We start from the raw sequence: 11493 nt of genomic DNA, 5'->3' as shown, positions 1-11493 counted from the left end.
GTCACCTGTCCAGTCCTAGAGATGTGTTAACAGCCCCAGCTTTCAAATAACCTTAGTATTTCTGCTGTATTTCTGCCATATTTCCCAACATACCCTTGGGTATGTCAATAGCTGTCTTAGTTTTATTATTTTAAAAATATTAGTGATCAAGATTTTTTTTAAAGGACTTCGCTTTAATCTAGCCCTCTACTCTTAAATATGAGTTTCTTGTATCTAAAGCTAATCTGTATTAGTTTGTTGGTTACTGTGCTGATTTAAAAATTAGTTCCTCATTTTGCCACCATCCTGAAAGGCTGATTTCATCTTATTAGATAGGAATTGTCAAAATTAAGAATTCTCCCCCCTTCCTTTTTTTTTTTTTCAACTTTGTGTTGTTTCAAGGTCCCGTAACATCTCCAGGATACCTTACTGTGGGATTACAATATGGTCAGTATGTGCAACCTGGACACTTACAGGTTAGCTTCCAATTTCACACATTGTCAGGTAAACAAGCACGCCAATTGCTAGAGACACTGGGCTCCCTCAGCTCCCATAGATGTAAGGACCAACAGATGCTCAGCAACTTTGAGTGCTTCTAATTAATGGTATTTGGATATATAATATTTGGCATCCAAATTCTAAATTAAACTTCCACATTCTTTTATATAAGTATCTTATTATAAATCTTTTTTAACAGAGAATCCAATTGCTGGGCTGTGCGCTAGGAGGCCAATCCCTGATTAAAGAAATTATCTTCAGTATGATTTAATGCACAACAGTCACCAATCATTTCATGTTTCTAGGGACATCCCATCTTCCACAGCTACGCCTTATGCTGGGACTGGGAGTTGCAGGTTGCCAGGACCAATTCTGGCACCCCGACCTAACAGATACTTCCCCTCCACACGCTGAGAAAACCTTTAAAATTACTCTGTACAAATGGCTTGGCAAAACTATCCTTTTCTGGGGGAAAGGAGAGATAATCTCTTCTTTGCATTGTATCACAACACAGCACCATGGATACAACGAAGTCTGAATCTACTCATTCAGAAAGATCAAAGTTTTATGGTCTCGTCAGACCATATAAATTGGTCTATAGCACTATAAATTCATGGTAAGAAGCAACGCCTTAAATGAACATAAACAAAAGAGCATTTCATTACACATAGTCATACTCTTAAAGTGTGTTTTAGTGAAGTTTTCACTATCACTATCGGCATCTATCCCTTTGCTTTAGTCACCGGTATTTGCTTAGGCTCATGCAAGAAGTTTGAAGCCTTTCTATCCTAGTAAAACATTTGTTCAGATCAGAGAAAAGAGCTAGAGCAGATGTTCAGAAGTTAAGGAGAGAAAGCACAGCTACCTGGTTCCTTGCTTGAATTCCTGAATCTAAAAAGGAGTAAGAGAGGAGAGCTCCTCCCACTAAGCCAAGGGTTAGTCACTGCAGCTGAACACCACTTCTTGGCCAGGAAGCCAACAGATGGTACTATCGCATGATCATGGAGTCACAGAAATGCATGCAACATTTTACAGCCCTCAGAAAACTGACTGCCTCAACTTGCAGAGTTGGAGGCGGCTGAACACGTTTAAGCACAGCTGATGCTATCATTGTTCATGAATTCTGCGACAAGTGTGGGCAGTTCTTTACAGAGTGTCATGCAAGACCAGTCATGTACAAATCTCCCCATTACGCATCATTGTCAGTGATGCTCTTCCTTGCTCAGCTGTTAGACAAAATATCCTTGTCAAGGACCATCACGGAACCCACACTGGGACCCTGTGAGCACCAGCAGGCTTTCATCATGGTGGTACATTTCCAAGAAACCTTTATTTTTGTCTGAGAGCAAACCCTGGCACCATAGGTAATTGCTGAGAAGTTTACCTCCAAGAAGAACACTGCATGAGGCAGTGCAATAATTTGCTGTACCACTCTGGCAGAGTTCAGCCTCCTCAGTGGACTCTGAGCATACCCATGGTGTGCTAGTGCTTGAAGCACCCTCAGCCTTCAGGTAGGTATCAGCACTTTGTTCCTCCTTGCAGCACATCTGCAACACTTTCTGAGTACAATGTCTCTGTGAAGTCTTGATGGGAAGAGGGCCTTGCTGTTAAACTACTTCCTAAAGGAGGATCAGCCCTCCTGTGAACAGCCCAGTAGAGCTTAGATGCTGCTTTTCACAGGTCTAAGCTCATGGGTACTCTGCAGCAACAGGACATAGAGTTCTTAATAAAAATAAAAATTAAAAAAGGAGAATAATAATAATAAAAAGAAAAGCCCCAGAAGTCCATGTGCCCTTTATTTCAACTAGCACAAGACGTAGATGTAGCACAGAGGCACAGAAATAGCCATTGCCTACATGCTGTGCTTCTTCATCACCCTTGGCCATTCTTGAAAGCCCGTCAGGACTTCAGAGGTGTTCAAGGTTATTTTCTGGCAAGCAGCTTTTTCTGCAAAACACGAGATCTCTCATTTGTCTCTTTCATCTCCTTTCCTGTTTCTGATCTCTCTTTTATTCCCCCCTCTTTCACACATGCCCTAAAACATAAGTCCAAATGTGCCAATGATGGATGCACTAAAATAAAGAGAACTCTGTGAGCACTCCCCATGACTCCCCCTACCCACACACAGCCACCTCCAGCACAGTAACTGCTTTCCCCCGGGCTTTAGCCATGCATTTGTCCAGGGGTACAATATCAGAATGGGTAATCATCCCAAATCAACGACCCACCATCACCAGCTTTGTGTCAGGTGCAAGAGTCATGCCCAGAATCTCTTGCAGTCATCATTGAAATTTTCAACCATAAGAGAGCCAAGGAGCCAACCAAGTCCCCATTTAAAATGCACCCCAAATCAAGCAACATTCATAAACTGTGCGTGGAGAAGCTTGCCCAGTGCTCAGACGTGTGATGATTTAGTCAACCAAAGGATTGTTTGCTTTTTTTTTGACTTAAGTTCACTTGTATTCCATAGGTAGAGCATTTCATTGCATACCTGCAGTTTCTATTAGGCAGTTTGAGCTAGTCAATAAGCAGAAATTTCTGAAGGACAGCTCAGACAGGAAATTTCCAAACTCTGGAAGAACATTGTACTACGGAGAGCAGTTCTGAAAATGAGCACGGCTGCTGATGCATTTTAGGCAGCAGAAATGTAATCTACAGAACATTTGGAGGCTGCAGGTCTGAACAAAAGAAGGATGGAAATGGCGTTTTCACAGAAAGAGAAAGGCTCAAAACTGTTGCAGAGGAAAGGGAAGAGGATCCATTTTGATGAGATAAAGGTGCATTGAAAGGCATCCAAGGAGAGAACTGCCAGCTCTAGGCAGACAACAGGAAGAAAAACGATGGGCCTGAAATATAAAAGCAAATTCCTGAACCTTTCGTACATCCGAAGCCAGGGAGATTTAATACACAAAAAGATAAAGGCCCATGAGTGAATAAGGCCAATAAGGAGCGAATGGCATGAAAACCTATTGAAAAAACCTTACAAGAAATTGTAAAAGATAGAACTAGAAGGTGCTGGTCACAAACATCAAAGTTTCACAAAACATCTTGGCAAACAGAGCCAAAAGTGTCAAAATCAGGAAGAGACTGCGAGTGGAGAAGTATGAAATATTAAAAGTGTCAAGTAAAGTGCATGGTCTGGTGCTGTGCCCACAGGGCTGGATCCAGAGGCAAGTCCCTGTCGTGGATGCAACCCCACGTCCTTTGTCGATATGAAATTTCTATGGGGCCGCCTGGGAGTGATTCATTCAGGGGAAGAAGTGTCAAAAGAGCAGCCCTGGGCTCACCAACCCTGGGCAGCTCACTCCTCCTCTTGCCTGTTTCACTGCCAGGAGGGTGCGTGGCTCTCTTCCTCACAGGGTGCAGTGGGGTTGCTTTGTGGTTTGCTTCATGCCCAAAGAACGACCCTAGTGAGGAAAAACTAAAATGCTCTACAAGCACCGTAAAGGGAATCCAACTCCAACATGCAAAACCGATGATTTGAAAACCACAGGTCTTCATGTATGACATCTGCCTTTGTGGCCTGACATTTAGGGGCCCTGGGAGGGGATGTCCCGGAGCGTGCAGCCCGTGATGCTGTGGGTGGAGCAGCCATGGGAGCTCCCCAATGGGCAGCCGGGCTAGTGGCCCCAAAGCTGTGCATGCCAGTATCTGCTCCTTGCCTTGGGATGTCCTGTGTGAGCCAGCGCTGCGTGGGGTGAGGGCAGGGACTGCAGTGTCACCCCAACAGCCCTAGTGGCATCTAGCTTCAGGCTTGTTCCCAAGTTCTCCTTCCTTGCTGGAAGGCTCCTGTGGTTCTTTATGGATGTAACTCTAGAAATAAGCTACAGCAAATGGTCCTCACATCGAATCCTCCTGTACATCTGAACAAAACGTGTGTCTCGCCCTAGCTGAAGACGCCGTGACCCCGCACGCGAATCGCAGCGCTTGCAGCCCATACATCTTGCATGACGAAACAGGAAACGGGCAACGTGCTGGTGCCCAACCTTCCGTGGCCATTTCGGGGAAGACTCCACCAAAATAAATAAATAAGTAAGATAAAATAAATAAATAAATAAATAGAATTAATTGAGAAAAAAAAAAAAATGCGGCCTCCTTGCTAGAAGGGGCTCTCCTTTGGGCCAGCCGCGGAGCTGCAAAAAAGCGAGCAAACACCGGGTTTTCGTTAAAAAAATAAATAAAAAATAATTTAAAAAGAGTTCGCACCGCGGGACGGCGGCGGGAGGGGTCCCGGGCGGGGGGTCCCGGGGGGTCCCGGGGGGGCTCCGCGGCACCTGGCGGCGCGGCCCCGTCCCCCTGCGCGGCCCCGATGCCGCGTCGGCGGCGCGCCTGGCGCGCTCCCGGCCACCCGCCCGCCCACCTCCACATGCACACACCCGCGGCGGGAGGAGGAGGAGGAGGAGCGGCATCCTCTGCGTCCTCTGCCCTGCGATTTAATTCCAACCTCCCCCCCCCCCCCTTTCCCCGGGTCCTCCCGCTTGCGCCGCTGAGGTTATTTTATTGAATTTCTTTAGCGCATCCTCGCTCCGGGGGTGCCGCCGCCGGCAGAGGGGGGGATCCAGCGCACGTCGGGGGGGTCCCCGCGGCTCCGGGGAAGGTAAGGCGGCGTCTGATGCAATCGGGGGCCGGGGCCGCGCTCCCCGCGCCGCCTTTGTCTCCGCGCCGCGCACGGTGCTGCGGAGCCGGGCCCCGGCCCCCCGCCGGCAGCGCTTTGTCTGCGCCGCGAGCGGCCCCCACCCCAAAAAAAAAAAAAAAAAAATGCCAAAAGAAAAATCGTAGCCGGGTCCGACCCCCGAAAAATGCGCGGAGAGAGCGGGGCCGGCTTGGGGGGAAATGGGGAGGGGAGGTTTGGATCTGGGGAGGTTTGGAGAGGTTTGCATTTGGGGAGGTTTGCATTTGGGGGGTTCGGATTTGGAGGTTTGCGTTTGGAGGTTTGGATTTGGGGGGTTGAATTTGGAGGTTTGGATTTGGGGGTTTGCCTTTTTGGAGGTTTGCATTTTGGGGAGGGGGAGGCATGCGGCATTCCCCCCCCCCCCCCCTCCATACACACACACACACGGAGGGGGGAGCTTGGAGATAGGGGAGGAAAACGAAGGGGGGGGATGAGTGCCGGGATGCTGCCTCGACCCCAAAATGTTAAAGGAAAAAAAAATGTAAAATGGCAGTTAGCAGCCAGGAGCTTTCGCTGGCAGCGCCAACATGATTTTAAAAAATAATAGAAATTTGAAATAATGAGGGTTTTCACCCGCCTTGGTGGCCCCACGTGTGCCGCAGCGGGCGCCTGCTGCGGGCTGAGCCCTGCTGGGCCCCCCCAGTGCCTTTCCCTACCCAAGGGGCCCATGGGGTTCGGGTGGCTGTAGGGAAATGCAGCAGGGCCCAGGGCACGCGTGTGCATGGGGAACAGCCACGCTGCGTGCTCCTGGCGAGCCCAAGGAGCGGACAAAAAAGGGTCAGGTTTGGATGCACACTTATACATGTGCTCACATGTGTGCAAGGACGTTCGGCTCGCAGTACGAACACACACGTGTGTGCATGGACCTACAGCTCGCAGTACATGCACACGTGTATGCATGGACCTATAGCTCACAGTACCTACACACACTCGTGTTCATGGACCTGCAGCTCGCTGGTAGGGCAGTGGTATCGATCCATTGTTTCCCCGACTTTGCAACGCAACCTGTGGCTCTAATTTCCACCACCCTCCCCCCCAACCCCCCTCGTGCAAGAGGCGATGGGGAAGTGTGTAAAACTGCGCTTTGTTTATGTGACGCTGGAGGAAGTGAAACGAAAGCCCTTTGCGGCAGCTGGCTTCGTGGAAGGCACAGCGGGGATCCTGCCGCGTGCCGACAGCCCTGCTGCTGCTGGGCACCTCCGCCAGCGGGTGCGGGCATCCCGGGCTGTGTCCGTCCCCTCTTGGTGGCCTTGGGTTTTCCTGTTGCTTGAAAGGCAAAATAAGGGTGGCCAACCATTGCTGTAAAAGTATTAGAAAAAGTAGAAAAAGCTCCTTTCTGATTGATCAAACATGCTCTGGAAGGAACCATGGATATATTCTGAGCCTGACCACCTCAGAAGTAAAGGTGCTACAAGGAGAAAAAGCAAGAGCACCATTCCACCTAACTTTTTCTTCCTTCACCCCCAAAGCATGAACTTCATTTAAAAAGCCTCTATAAGGAAAATCCATCTGTTGCTGAAGGATGCATAGCACCAACAACTGCCGTTTCCAGGCTAGGAGCCCACTCCCAAATTGCTCAGAGGCCACCGAGCAGAAACCTGTCCGAGATCTGGGAACCACCACGCTCCTGGTGAGCAGAGGCCCTCTGCGGCAGCCTGGTGGCACGGCGCCGACTACAGAAGGGTCGCACCAAATGACTGCTATTTGACTTTGCCTTTTTGGAGGTTTTTAGTCCAAAGAGGCAGCACAGAGAGCGTGGTTCAGCGGAGCACGCTGCGGCAGCAGCAGCAGCATCCCCTGCCTCGCTGCTTGTGGCAGGGAGCAGCGGGGCCGGCCTGCTGGGCCATGCGAGCCCCGGGCACCGGGCCTCTCCCTCGCCTCTCTGCAGCCTGCGGGAGAACATGGAGGATCGATCCTCCTTCCTGGCCAAACCCTGCTTTTTACAAGGGTTTTAGTGCCTGGAGGGGGAGGAAGGGCGCTCTGTGCTTGCAGGCTCCTCCTTCTCCTCTCTCTGATCCAGATTTTCTAATTTGGGGGGGATGTTCTTTACCGGGGGCAGAGGGGTGACTGAGCAGAAATGGGACTTTCCTTCCTCCCCTGCTCTCTCCTTTCCCCCTGTGTTATTTCTCATTTTTTTTCTGAGCAACCAGCGTGATGATTACTGCTGCCTTAGAAGTTTGTGTTAAAAAGGCAAAACAAGATGTTGTGGGAATATGTAAATATTTCAAGCCTGAATGAAGTTTTCTTTCTGATACGTATTTACTGCTGTAACCTTAATCTAATCCAAGAAGCCTGAGCAGCCACTCTTGGGAAAAATAGCAGCTTTTCCATGTTGAAAGTGCTTTACAGCCCTTTTCCAGTTAACTCATAATATTTGAGCGAGGTTATCAGGTAAATACTACTCTGAGTCTTGTACAGTCAAGGAAAGTGAAGTAAAGAAATTACACGTAAACAGGAAAAAAGGAAAAGTGAGTTACATGTGAACCTACGCAAAGAGTTCTTCTTTCTGTGGTACAAAATTTATTTTAAATAAGAGTTTCAAAGCTGCTATTTAGCCCTTGTGGATTCATTCTGGTCGTCTGCTGCCCTGCTGTAGCCCATCCTGCAGCACTCCCACCGCACAGCCCCTGTGCAACACAAGAGTTCGTTTATTTGTGGGGGTGCGTCCTGGGATCTCTTCAGCAAAACCGAGACTGTTGAGAGGATTTCACAGAGAAATATAATTAGGAAAAAATGTGACTATATTCCTCTGCCAAATGCCTTCGCTAAAGTGACTGGGAAGGGCTCAGAACAGAAATGTACTTAAAACCATTTTCCTTTATGGCTCATCTTTAAGTGTTTTGCCTGAAGTAATGAATCACAGGGTGAATCAGACTAGGATTTTATGATTTCTGATTTGCCTGCCTTTGATCAGCTGAGTAGCCTGTCGAGACTTAATTCGGGGACTCTTCCCTTCCTTCCTGCAGCCTGGAAGGGCAGCACAGAGCGCGATGGGGCAGAGCAGGAGCGTTTTCCCGTTGCGAAGCAAGGTCACAGCGCCGAGGAGGGCTGAGCATCTGCGTCTGTGCACATCACTCCTTTCTCATCGCATCCTTCTCCAAGCTTCCTTGTCGAGTCTCCTCTCACTGGCTTGTTTCTCACCACTACCTTCTTTATTTTAACTGTTCCCTCTCCACGTGCTGGGAGGGCTCTGTGCGAGAGGAGCCTGGATGTGGAAGGTGACCGCTTGTAGTCACCGAGCCAACAGCTGCTGCAGCTGGGAGGGCTTTTGGTAACCTCATTCCCCACGGCCTGACGGGGTTGCTGCTGGTTTCAGGGGCACGCTGGCACCTCCTTGGCCCCCCCGAGCCAGGGTGGCTGGGGTGAACCCGCTTCCTTCCTCCCACTCCCAGGGCTGCAGAGGGGCAGTACCAAGTAGCTGGAGGCAGTGACATTTTCAGCAGCTCAGATGTTTGCTCAGTGGATGTGAGTCAGTCTTTAATTTCCAAGCTCTTTTGTTATCTCAGTGGCGCTTCTCTCATCTCTCCATTTTGTCCTTCATATAGGTTAGGAGTAAAACAGGAACTTGATGTTCCAGATGTCAGGTGTCACTAATGCTGCACAGAAAGGAGGTGGTTGATTCTCAGCCTTTCAACGTGATACTGTTACGTCTAAAACCTATTATTGCTTTTTGTCATCTAAGCAAATAGTCCGTACGCAGAGTTTCAGGCTCGGCGTTTCATTATTTATATCCATGGAGTCTTACCGGTCACGTTGCTTTTCTTTGAAAGAACTTTCAACAGTATGAGCAAAGAAAGATGTATCATATCTCAGTCTTTGCGGGAGTGAAACGGCGTGTGAGAAACTCGGGTGCTGGATTCTGATACCTCCTAACCGAACAAGAGGGAGTTCTATTGGCAAAACCCCTTCCGGCCAGAAAGTTGAGTCATATTTCAGCTTTTAAGTAAATTGTCTTGAATTCCATGCTTAAAATTGCTTAGTGTGTCTTGGATATTTGCCATCCCAAAGACTGCGGGAAATGTGCAATGAATGAAGTGTGCGGTGAGTGTACAAGTCAACGTGATGAAAACCATACCCAGAGATAGGCAAGATGGTGTCTGGCCCTTCCCAAACCCTGCCACATAGCTGGGCAGCTTCTGGGCAGCCATGTGTCCTAAGATGGCACTTTTTGAGTGATGGCATTTGCAGGGTATGACAACAAATACCTGTAAGTTACAGCATCACCATTACCACCAGTAGTGATATTACTGTTAAATATCCTGCTTCTAACAAAGGGTTTTCTGATAATACAGCTCTTCCAGGTACTGCCTAGAAAGGGTTCATGCCCGAGTCAGGAGAAGAATTAAGTTAGATTGTCTGCATGACCATATTTTTTCAAATACAAACTTTTTGAGCCTGTTTCTACTGTTGTGGAACTTTGACAGTCCAGAAGAGTGGAGTAGCAGGATTTGTTTTTTTCTTTTGATATTTCAGAAGGAAACAGAGAAGGGAGCCCAGCTCTTGGAATGTGCTTTAATGGCTTGTAAAGGTCTCCATGTCCTTGAGGAAAATAAACTTGTTTTATCTTCTTGTGTCATCTCACTGTCCTCCTCCTGAAGTCTGTGACCAGTTGTAATCTTTCCCATTTTCTGCAAGGAGCACACGATGAGTAAATTATCCATAATGGTTTTTACAGGACATGTCATGGGATGTCTAAAGAGAAATCCAAGCTCATAGGCCACTGCAGAGCTTTTTCTACTGAACTGAGGGCCTGAATCAGCTACCAAACACAGACCTTTGAGCTTCCTTTAGAAGTGACTTTAGCCTTTTCTGGTTTTCTCTCAGGGCAATTCATACTTCAGTGAACTATTTGCCCATGTGAGTGGGAAAGTTTGAAGTAAGGGCAGAATTCTTGTTTTGTTTTTGTTGTTTTTTTTTTTCTTGCTGATTTATTCTGTGTGTCTGGAGACTGTCTGGTTTGACTGCAAGTATCTGAAACTTCTCTGTTTGGGAAGTTTAACGATGGTCAGAGTAGCAAGCACAGTGGGATTGCTGCAGCCACTCTTCAGATTATTTTTAATTCATATTAAATAATCAAGCTCAGTCAAGGATTTTTTTTGCCAAGATAACGTTTTTATTTTCTTTTATCTTATGACATTGCTTGAATGAAAAGGCCTTCGGGTAAAAAAACATCCTTCTTCAAGTACAGCTCAGAATCAACATATAGTGACCCTGACTAGTTGAAGCTTTTCTTTTTCCTTCCCACAGCATCACTGGCACCTACACCAGAGGCACAGCTTGCTTCCTTCCCTCTGCCTTTCCAGCTCAGCATGGCTGGGCAAGTTGTCGTCTGGCAGTGCCCAAAGCTGATGGGCAGCACGTGGGGAGAAAACCCGGCTGATGTGAACCCTGACCCTGGGGGACTGTCAGTGTTGTTTGGGACCTGTGCGCTGATCGTCACAATGAGCAAAATAAAGCCTGCAATGTAAAATGGGAGTTTTGGGGGTGAAATTCCTGCAGCCACTTGTAGTACTCTGCTGACTGCTGAGGGGGCGTAGGGTGGTTAGCTCTGACAAAGGATTTGCACTGTATATATCTAAGGAAAGTTATCTTTGCAAAATTGTGGCGGTTTGCTTAGAGTTTTTTTCCAGATATCACACATATCACCTTTCTCTCTGAACCTGTGAGCACTTCACAGACTGAGCAGTATTGTTGCTATTGTCATCCCAGCTTTACAGATGGAGGTGCCAGGGATGGTGTGGTTATCCTTCGCCAAAGGCTTGCAGTGAGTTCACGCCCCGTGACAGTTTCAGTCCCCAGCCCCGTGGTTCTCTCTTCGCTGCCCTCATGTTTTGGCACTGAGATCAAGTGTTCTCATACTTGAAAGTGCAATGAATTATTTTGTTCAACAGTGTTTTTGGTTTCAGGGTTTTGTTTTGTTTAAGTAATTCCCTTAACTTAGCGAGAACCTAGTACAGGCTCCAAAACACTGTCACGCTGTTGCAGGAGCCACTCATCTGTCTGAAATCTGGAATCTGCTGAAGTTGTTGCTAATGTTTCAGCTGGCTTCGGTTGCACTAGCATTTTGCTGCATCTTCATTCAATCCTTTTTTGTGTGTGTGTGTGTGTGTGTGTCGAATCTGAGCCTTAGTTCAAACAAACAAACAAACAAACAAACAAACAAAAAGTCATTACTTTTGCATTGCAAAGATGCCATGCAAATGAACCAACGAGCCACTCCTGTCGGTCCAGCCCCAGCGTTTCAGCTGCACCACAGCAGAAAGGAGAAGCAGGAGCTGCACGTCAATGAGCTGTGCAGACTGCTTTCCAGCACACTGTTTACCTCACAGAAGGGTGAATTTCAG

The 11493-nt window shown here is 47.8% G+C and overlaps 1 protein-coding gene across 2 annotated transcripts in view; it reads left to right on the top strand.

Annotated features, from left to right (window-relative positions):
* The first annotated feature begins 4843 nt into the window (after positions 1 to 4843).
* Positions 4844 to 11493, top strand: part of SLC38A1 (solute carrier family 38 member 1) — a 38789-nt gene continuing 32139 nt past the window's right edge. The window contains exon 1 of one of the 2 annotated variants that reach the window (XM_027456755.3): positions 4844 to 5074. The gene's annotated coding sequence lies outside the window, so the exon portion shown is untranslated. The remainder of the gene's footprint in view (positions 5075 to 11493) is intronic. The other variant, XR_003497045.3, reaches the window with a different exon arrangement.

This window comes from Anas platyrhynchos, chromosome 1 (assembly GCF_047663525.1).
Source record: "Anas platyrhynchos isolate ZD024472 breed Pekin duck chromosome 1, IASCAAS_PekinDuck_T2T, whole genome shotgun sequence".
NCBI classification, from domain to species: Eukaryota; Metazoa; Chordata; class Aves; order Anseriformes; family Anatidae; genus Anas; species Anas platyrhynchos.
Note: the sequence above shows the minus strand (reverse complement) of the source record. Positions and strands in the feature narration are given on the sequence as shown.